Source organism: Asparagus officinalis, chromosome 7 (genome assembly GCF_001876935.1).
Source record: "Asparagus officinalis chromosome 7, Aspof.V1, whole genome shotgun sequence".
Taxonomy (NCBI): domain Eukaryota; kingdom Viridiplantae; phylum Streptophyta; class Magnoliopsida; order Asparagales; family Asparagaceae; genus Asparagus; species Asparagus officinalis.
The window spans coordinates 2,627,482-2,635,093 of record NC_033800.1 but is presented as its reverse complement, the minus strand read 5'-3'; positions in this window follow the sequence as shown (position 1 = coordinate 2,635,093).

Below are 7,612 nucleotides of genomic sequence, written 5' to 3'. Positions count from 1 at the left end.
TCTCTCTCTCTCTCTCTCTCTCTCTCTCTCTCCTCTCTCTTTAAAAACAAGGGCTTTCTCAAGCTCGTCGCTCTAGCCCTCGCCCTCCTCTCCGTCGCCACCTCCGCCCAGGCTCCCAAGCCTCCCCCGAGTTCGTCGCCGCCTCCCCTCCTCTCCTCCACCCGACCTCGTCGCGGTAGCTCGCCGTCGCTCCTTGTCTCGCCCCCGACTACGCCGGAGTTCGCCGCTGTGCCTGCCACTTTTGAACCCTATAGTATGGTAGGCCGGAGGAGGATGACCAAGAGAAAAGAGTGCATATGCCCAAGAAAAGTGAAAATGAAGGGGCTACAGGCACAATGTCACTCTTTTTTTTTGGAATTTGATGAGAAGCCACTGCTTGTTAAGGAGATTGTTAGTCAATATGGTTAAAATAGAACTAACATGGTATAAAATAGAACTAACATTGTATAAATTAGAACTAACGTGGTATAAATTAGAACTAACGTGGTTAAAATTAGAACTAATTTGTTATAAATTAGAACTAACTTGTTATAAATTACAACTAATATGGTTAAAATTAGAACTAACGTGGTATAAAAGAAAACTAACTTGATATAAATTAGAATTAACACGGTATAAAATAGAACTAACGTGGTATAAATTAGAACTAACTTGGTATAAATTAGAACTAACGCAGTGTAAAATAGAACTAACGTGATATAAATTAGAACTAATTAACTTGGTATAAATTAGAACTAACATGGTATAGAATAGAACTAACATTGTGCAGTTTAGAACTAACACACTACAGAATAGAACTAACACTGTGCATATTAGAACTAACACTGTAGACAGAATAGAACTAACATTGTGCAGATTAGAACTAACACTGTAGACAGAATAGAACTAACAGTGTAGACAGATTAGAACTAACAGTGTAGGCAGAATAGAACTAACAGTGTAGGTAGAATAGAACTAACAGTGTAGGCAGATTAGAACTAACAACGCTACAGAATGTTAGTTCTAATCTGCCTACAGTGTTAGTTCTATTCTGTCTACAGTGTTAGTTCTATTCTGTCTACAGTGTTAGTTCTAATCTGCCTACACTGTTAGTTCTATTCTGCCTACACTGTTAGTTCTATTCTGCCTACACTGTTAGTTCTATTCTGTCTACACTGTTAGTTCTATTCTGTCTACACTGTTAGTTCTAATCTGCACAATGTTAGTTCTATTCTGTCTATAGTGTTAGTTCTAATCTGCACAGTGTTAGTTCTATTCTGTAGCGTGTTCTAAACTGCACAATGTTAGTTCTATTCTATATCATGTTAGTTCTAATTTATACCAAGTTAGTTCTAATTTATATCACGTTAGTTCTATTTTACACTGCGTTGGTTCTAATTTATACCAAGTTAGTTCTAATTTATACCACGTTAGTTCTATTTTATACCGTGTTAGTTCTAATTTATATCAAGTTAGTTTTATTTTATACCACGTTAGTTCTAATTTTAACCATATTAGTTGTAATTTATAACAAGTTAGTTCTAATTTATAAATTTTAACCATATTAGTTGTAATTTATAACAAGTTAGTTCTAATTTATAACAAATTAGTTCTAATTTTTCTAATTTTAACCACGTTAGTTCTAATTTATACCACGTTAATTCTAATTTATACCAAGTTAGTTCTAATTTATACAATGTTAGTTCTATTTTATACCAAGTTAGTTCTATTTTATACCACGTTAGTTCTAATTTTAACCATCTTGACTAACAATCTCCTTAACAAGCAGTGGCTTCTCATCAAATTCTAAAAAAAAAGAGTGATCTTGTGCCTGCAGCCCCTTCATTTTCACTTTCTTGGGCATATGCACTCTTTTCTCTTGGTCATCCTCCTCTGGCCTACCATACTATAGGGTTCAAAAGTGGCAGGCACAGCGGCGAACTCCGGCGTAGTCGAGGGCGAGACGGGGAGCGACGGCGAGCTAAATAATTGTTAAAAAGGGGCTGCAGCACAAAATGTCACACTTCAAGGGGCTGAACCACATGGGGGAAACAAGGAGGGGCTGCAGCACATGAAGTTTCTGTTTTTGGGGCCTGGACACATTTTTCCCAATTTATTTTCAGTCTTGCATTCTTTCAATTTTGGACGTTTTGACTTTTTCAAAGAGGATACAAATATATTATGTTTTCAATTAGCTAAGTCATACCAAATTTATCCTTTAGCTAGAAATTTTAAATGTAATAACTTGAAAATGGACATATCTTTATTATTTTTTATTTGTACTAGTTTAGAAAATAACGATTAGCATTATCTAAATTTGCTTGGGTAATTACTTTTAAAAAGAGTAAAGAATAATATTCTTTTATTTTAAATAAAAAATTAGGAAATTTTCCTTATAGCTTTCTGGCATAATACATATCAAGTTACATTTTTATAGTTTTCAACTTGTATACTTACAAGAGTAGAAATTATTCAAATGATTTTAAAAAACTAGTAGTTCTAATTTTATCTGGATCAAAAGTTGTTTATATTACGTATGAAGAAGGCTGATGGAGGAGAATCATTTATAAGAAATGTAATATTAGAAGTCAACTTTTTTAAATAATTTTCAATAGATATAGACATATTATATTTACCCATTTAATTTATAGTTTTAATAAATTATTAAATATTTTATTAATTTCATAATTTTTTCAATAATTTTCAATAGATATAGACAATCACAAAATTAACCATATACCCCCATCACATTTGTATTAAGAGGTAAAAAAATCCTTCAAAGTTCTCGGTATCCTCGCTAAGTTTTTAATATAATAACTAGTATTATTGCAAGTCCGTGCACATGCACATGCAATAGATGTTAAACTGACATAAAAGTTCATGTAAAATAATCATCCCAAATTTTATATAAAAGGAACACATGCATAAGAGTCTTTTGTGATATTTTTTTTCATTTTGAGATGGAGTTATCTTGTATTACCTTATTTAAAATTAGCTAGAATATATATTTCAATTTGACTGGTCACTTGATTTTAACGAAGGGAAATAGGACACATCATAACAAAGTGGATTTTTTTTCTTCAAAATACCATCCTAGGAGCACTTTAAATAATTTGCTTAGAATAGTATGTTCATATTTACCATCAAGTTATTATATTAAATTATTCTTAACCCAAGTATGTAGATATATATATATAGATTCCCGATACTATTTAGGTTTAAACTTATTAAAATTCTAACTATTATATTCATATTCGTTAATATCTAATAATTTATTTTAAAAAAGACCCTTATCCTTTTATATTTATATCTCTTACAACACAAATTGTGATAGATGTTTATTTTTATTTTATTTTTTGTAATAATAAATATACTAGTAAGCTCTAATTGTATATCATTTCATATTGATTGCTCTAGAAAAAGAAAATATAACAGAGAAAAAAGGAAGACATAATTACATATATGCCCCTCGCATTTCTATTGGGATACAAAATGTCCTTCAAATGTTTAGATAGCCCTATTATAAAGTTTTTAATATGATAGTATAGAGAACTAGAAATCTGACATGTGCAAAAGTTCGTGATGAAAGTGCAAAATGTCCTTCAAATGTTTAGATAGCCCTATTATAAAGTTTTTGGTTTCTTTAAATTTTATAAACAATATGAAAAATATTTTCATTTTATTTAGAAAGATAGTGCATTTAAAAGCGGATACGGAGAGAGAGAGAGGGTAAGATGTTATATTTCTTGAACTACATGTTCTCTTTCCTCCAATAATTTTCTCATATTTTTACTGTTCTATTTATATGGTGAGATGTATATAGTAATAGATCTTAGTATAAAATCATTTATTAAATTTTCATATATTTATTATTGTTAAAATTAATCATTCTATCTCTCTATATATCTTCTAACCTAGATATGAATGATATATGTTTACTTATGTGGCTCCCTTCTTAATTTGATGACATCAAAGAGTTTAGAATGATCCAGAAGAAAAAACGGAAATCTACAAAATAGATAGAAAAAATAACTTAATTTCTTGTGAAATTATAAATTTACCCTTCCACTCACAATGGAAAGGGGAAATGTCCCCCATTTCTTGAACTTTTTTTTATAGCCCGCAGTTGATTTGTAAATATAATAGTAGTACATACGTATGAACGTTGATTATCCTCAAGATATATACGCGATGCTTGTCAAGCTACAGTTTGTACTAATAAAGCTCGTGTTTTTTGACTACTAACAAATTAAGAAAATGTTTTAGGACATAGGTTTGGTATAGATTTGACCATTTGATGGCGCCTTTTGTTGCTAGTTAAAATGTTTCAAACATGCATTTGAAACTAAACGCTCTCTTAATTTGTCAATAGCTAAAGATACGAGAGATCGATTAGCACAAATTGTAGCTTGACAGGCATCACATATTGCGAGGATAATCAACATGTTGTGCGCGGAAGCCAACGCAGGAGCCAAAACCGATGTGTTTCGAGGAACCAAACCAAACGCCGACTGAGAAGGCTAAACAATGCAAAATAACGACAAAAACATAAACAACCAATTTTATGTGGTTCGGCAAGTTGCTTACGTTCACGGGGCAAGAAGGGAATGAGATTTTCACTAATAAAAAAGAAGAGTACAAATTGAGATTACAAATCACTCAAATTCACAAATTAATCTCACCAACAAAGCTCTAGTTCTCTCCAACAAAACTCTAATCAATAGATCAGAAAATATATCTTTTCTGTGCTCCAAATATCCCCAATTCTATCACCAATCAAAGCCAAAGAAACCCTAAAACGTGTGTTTGTGTTTATAGCAAACACCAATTCAAATCAGAACAGGAAACTCACATATGGGCCTGACCCGACCGACGGTCGACCGCCCCAAGACTCGCGGTCGACCGCGATCAAACGATAGAACCCAAAAATCATTATAGGGTCTGGCGGTCAACTGCGCCAAGTCTAGACTTATACCCGGAGTCTGTGCACGTATTCGGTCGACCGGCCTTGCACCGCGGTCGACCAACAAACTCTGAACCCTGAGCTCCAAAACCTGTTCATCTTCGAACCCTTCGCCAAATCTACACAACATGCGGACTTCTAGACTAACATAGGATTGGGGGGAAGATTGACTTTATGCGGGGGTTCTTGAATTTTTGCTAATGGGTCATTTTCTGACACTTTCTATGTATTTTTTTTTTACCAAACAAACACGCTCTAAATAGAAAAGTTGCATCATCAACTAGTAACCTAAAAAATAAAAGCGAGATAGGGACATTTGCATAGTTCCCAATGTGGTCCTCTTTCAATCGTACACTGTGACTATGCGTACACGTGAATGTTGAGATATAATCATCTTTAAAATAGAAAACGACTTAGCAATAATAATCCTCTCTTTAAAACCAATTATTGATAACCCACGCGAGCGACGCAGAAGGTTAAGAAGTTGCAATAACTTACTTAATCCGGCTCAAGTATGTAGGGAACCAACTTGATCATCTCTAATCCGGAGCTAGCCATGGTTTACAAGCTTGAAAAATAAGATTTGGTAATTGTTTTCAACTCGACCCCTCCATTTTTAATATATATTATTTTCTGGACATCTTGCCCTCGAACCCGAACCCGAACCCAGCATGTCTCCTCAAATGTATAGTGGACAAAAAATTTTGCCACTTCCGAGGAAAATGTGAGGTGTACACAACACGGATCTGATTATGACGTAGAGCTCATCCCCTTTTTTTCAGTTGGATAAAAGACACGCAAGCATTGGGAGCACGATTTGGATTATGCGCGAAAATCTTATAATGTTAGTACCCAAAACCGAGTCATTTTCTGTTGACGAAGCAATGTGTCACACAAAATGCCGAAACCTTTGGATAGAAGAAAGATTCAAGCGTAATTAATTTGATTGATCAAGTAGGACGCTAGGGCCCTGCGATGCTCTGTAAAGTACTAGCAAAAAATTTTAATGGATAAGAGCGGTGACTCATTTTCTTCTGTTTTCTTGCTCGCACGTTGTTCTCCAATTGCATGATGCCTAAATTCTAGTGTATTTGCAGGTTTAGCTTTAATGCATGTATTAAATACTGGGGGTTTATATATATATATATATATATATTAGTTCCTTAAATCTTTTAACATTATATATGAAGTTAGTCTTGAAATTGCTGTGACGTCCTCCGTTGTCATATCTTGTTGTTGCTGCTCCTCTTGATTGGAGGGGTTAAATTAAAACAACATTTGAGAACTGGAGGATCTAATAGTGATTTTAGTGATTTGGTGGACTAATTCTGAGATAACTTACAATAGTCGGGGGATCTGAAAGCAACTGTAAATGATTTTCATGGACTAAGCTCAAAGTATTTAAATTTAAGGGACCGATATCGAGAAAACCCTTAATATTATATGTCCAAATCTATTTAGGATTACGTGGGCTTAGTCATCATTCAACCTATTAAGTAATATACTAATGAAGACTTATTTGCGCATGCGTACTTCTCAAACAAATGAGACATGCTGTAGTATTAAATTATGGTGAACCTTGTACAAATAAATTATAACATAGCTTGGACAATAACTTTGCAAAGGTATTCATATATTAGGAATATAAGAGGTAATTATCATTGACTAGGAAAAGGAAGTTGCTCATAATGCTCCACCTCATTTTCTTTTCACTAATGTAATGCTACCAGGTTCCGGTAATTAATTGCTAGTGATAGGCGTAGGCGTCAAAAATTGCTTATAGGGTATCACACATAGCTCAAGTTGAAAGAAAGGCGATAAACATCATCATCTGAGTTATAGAGAAGCATATTGAGGCCAAAGATCAACTAAAGAGCCAAATCAACAATGGGAATCACAATCCGACGGCCCCTACAAATGGAGTAAAAGCCGACGTCTCAATCAACCAGACGAGATGATACCTCCCGTGTCGACTCGAAAGGTAGCCGACATCTTAACCAGACGAGGCGACACCTCCTGTGTCGACTCGAAAGGTAGCTGATGTCTTGATCAGACGAGACGACACCTCATGTGTCGACTCGAGATCAGACAAGACGACACCTCCATGTTAATTCGAGAGGCGTTGGTAGTCGACTCGAGTCCGAGCCGAGACCTGAGACGAGATAGAATTCGTGCCGAGACCCGAGAAGAGATTTCCTTCGTGTCGACTCGAAAGGCGGTGATAATCGACTCGAAGTCTAAGACGAGACCCCTTAGTGTCGACTCAATGTTGTGCGCAGCGAAAATTTCGGCAGAGTTTCTGGTGCACAATAAAAGAGAACGATCGATAAGAATTCTTGTTTCTCAAAGGGAACAAGAATCTGAAGCCTAATATCCCATCAATGTGGGATATTAGCTCTTCCTCTCGTCAGCTCTAGGACTACGCGTCGAGGGATCCTGAAAACTATTACAATGGCCACAAACTCAAACAAACCAATTTTACGTGGTTCGGCAAACTGCCTACGTCCACGGGGCAAGGAGGGAGATCTACTAATAGAGGGAGAGAATACAAATAGGGTTTACAATCACACAAGATCTTTCAAATAAAACCCTCAAACTATCTCTCAATTCCTCTCTCAAAAGATGCACAAATTCAGCCGCAAAACTATTCCTCTGCACAAAACCCAATGC